We start from the raw sequence: 3052 nt of genomic DNA, 5'->3' as shown, positions 1-3052 counted from the left end.
ACTCGGCAGGGGGCAAGGGCAGCCCGGAGAGGCCGCCCGGGGCCCCCTGGGCCTGTACCAAGGTCCACGACAGGGGGGTGGGGAGCTGCTCAGGGACCGTACCATTAGTCTCGGGGGAAGACGGGCATACACACTTCCCAGCCCCATGTCGGTGGGACGCGTGCTTGGAGATCAGAAGCCAACTTCGTAATTTTACAGCGAATCCACCGAGCCCTACGGGCAGGGGGTTAGTGACTTGCACAAGGTCACCCATCGGGGTTGAAACTGCGGTTTGGAGAAGGGAGAAATTAACTGACAACGGAAATAAAAGTGCTGCAGGCCCAGTACTGTGCAATACCTTTACCACGTTATCTCAGATATTCCAATTATTCCTCACAAGTTTTGGAGGAGAGATTTTTTTATCCCCAGTTTACAGGTAAACTTATTGAAGGCGAGGCCTTTGTGACTTGCTCAGTCACACAATTAGTAATTACATTCAGTTTTCAATTGTACGCATATTTTGAATGACTACTATGCACCAGAGACACCGTAACAAAGTGGCAGAACCCCGTTTTTCTTACTCGAAAGCCTACCTCCCCAATGCAGTCACCCAGGAGGAGTGCCCCCTTATACTGGCACAGGGTTTCTCACGTTTTTGAACCTATTGACATTTTGGGCTGTGGTGTGTGTGTTTTTAATCATCGAAGGATACGTATATATTTTTTGTTTGTTTTGTTAATCTGCACCTGGGGATATTTTTTCATTGATTTTAGAATGGGAGGGAGAGAGGGCAAGGAGGAAGAGAGAGAGAAACATCGATTGGTTGCTTCCCACATGTGCCACGACAAAGTTGGAGGAGGGAGGAATCAAACCTGCAACCCAGGTATGTTCCCTTGACCAGGAATCGAACCCTCAACCCCTTTGGAACACGGGCCAACAACTCTCTAACCACTGAGCACACTAGCCAGAGCAGAGGATATATATTTATTGGTTTTAGAGAGAGGAAGGGAGAGGGAGAGAGAGAAAGAGAGAGAGAGAAACATCAATGTGAAAGAGAAACACCTACAGGAACCTGGGTATGTGCCCTGACGGATTCAAACCCAGGACATTTTGGTGCATGAGATGACGCTCAACCAATTGAGCCACACTGGCCAAGGCTGGGCTGGGTAATCTTTTTTTTTTTTTTTTTTTAATTCTTTATTATAGGAAGCTGTCCTATGCACTGTAGGATGTTTCGCAGCCTTCGAGGCCTCTACTCCCCCTCTGTTGTAACAACCAAAATTGCCGGCAAACATCACATGTCTCCAGGGCAAGGGGGATTGGAGGGAGTGTAAATAGCCCCACCACTCTACCCTCGGGCAGTGGCTTAGTGGTTGAAGGTTGACCTATGAACCGGGAGGTCACCATTCAATTCCAGTCAGAGGCACATGCCAGGAGTGTGGGCTGGATCCCCAGTAGGGGGCGTTCAGGAGGCAGCCATCATTGATTCTCTCTCATCATTGATGTTTCTATCTCTCCCTCTCCCTTCCTATCTAAAATCAATAATAAAATTTTGAAAGTCACAGTGGAGCATACTAGTATGCTGGAGGCAAACAATCAATGTGTCTCACATCAATATTTCTCTCTTTCTGTCTCTCCCCTTCCCTTCCCTTCCACTCTCTCTAAAAAGTAATGGGAAAACATCCTGCAGGCTAGAAAGGGTAAAATGGGGGGGAGAGGGGGAGGGACGGGAGGGGAGGGGAAGGGACATATGTAATATTTTCAACAATGAAGATTTAAAAAGAAAAATATCTTCAGGTGAGGATTAACAAATAAATAAATAGCCCTGGCCGGTTTGGCTCAGTGGATAGAGCGTCGGCCTGCAAACTGAAGGGTCCCAGGTTCGATTCCGGTTGGGGGCACATGCCCAGGTTGTGGGCTCAGCCCCCAGTGGAGGACTTGCAGGAGGCAGCCAATCCATGATTCTCTCTCATCATGGATGTTTCTATCTCTCCCTCTTCCTTCCTTTCTGAAACCAATAAAAATATATTTAAAATAAATAAATAAATAAATAATAAAAAGTAAGTCAGCCTGGCTAGCGTGGACTCAGTGGTTGAGTGTCAACAGCTGGTCAACCGGTGATCCTCATCATTGATGTTTCTCTCTCTCTCCCTCTCCTTTCCTCTCTGAAATATATATATTTTAAAAAATAATAAATATAAATAAAATGTCACATCATGACATAGCCCTGCACAAATCTCTTTAAAGACTCCTCAAAATGGTTCCTGAAATGCCACAGGGCCCAGAGGACCTATCCAAGCTGGCCAGGCAAGCTTCTGCCTCAGGCTGTTCGCTCTACCCACCCAACTCTTCCCCACAGGCTCACTCACTCCCCTCCTTCAAATCTTTGCTCACCTTTTCAATGAGGCCTTCCCAGACCACCCTCTTTAAAAGTGCCAAGCTCCCCAAACATAAACCCCCTTGTCCTGCTCTATTATCTCCTTAGCACTCATCAGCTTGTAGCATATCATATCATTTACTTCTTTGCGATCGTTACTGTTTGTCTTGTAGAATGTAAGCTCCATAAAGGCGGAGACTTTTTTAAAAATATTTTTTTTATTGATTTCAGAAAGGAAGGGAGAGGGGATAGAGAGAGACAGAAACTTCAATGATGAGAGAGAATCATTGTGAGCAACCCGGGCATGTGCCCAGGACCAGGAATCGAACCGTGACCTCCTGGATCATAGGTGGATGCTCAACCACTGAACCACACCAGCTGGGTGAGACTTTATTTTATCTACTGTATATCCTATGAGCCCAGACCTGTGCCTGGCACACAGTAGATGTTCAATAAAGATTTGTTAAATGAGCGACTTAGCTCAATAATATTTTAAAACAACTTGAAGGTGAATCAAAACATATCTGAGGCCAAATATAGCCCTAGAATCAATGGCTGTAAAAAATGCTATTGCCCTGGGACACACCCACTCCCTAGGAGGTTCTGGGTAGGGGTTGCCCTAAATCCTTTGAGGCAGGGGTTTAAAGGGATTCAAAGAGCCCAGACAGGAAAGCATAGGGACCTCCTCTTCATCCC

The sequence above is a fragment of the Myotis myotis genome, unplaced genomic scaffold, assembly GCF_014108235.1.
Source record: "Myotis myotis isolate mMyoMyo1 unplaced genomic scaffold, mMyoMyo1.p scaffold_m19_p_2, whole genome shotgun sequence".
NCBI lineage: Eukaryota > Metazoa > Chordata > Mammalia > Chiroptera > Vespertilionidae > Myotis > Myotis myotis.
This window is presented reverse-complemented; position numbering follows the sequence as displayed.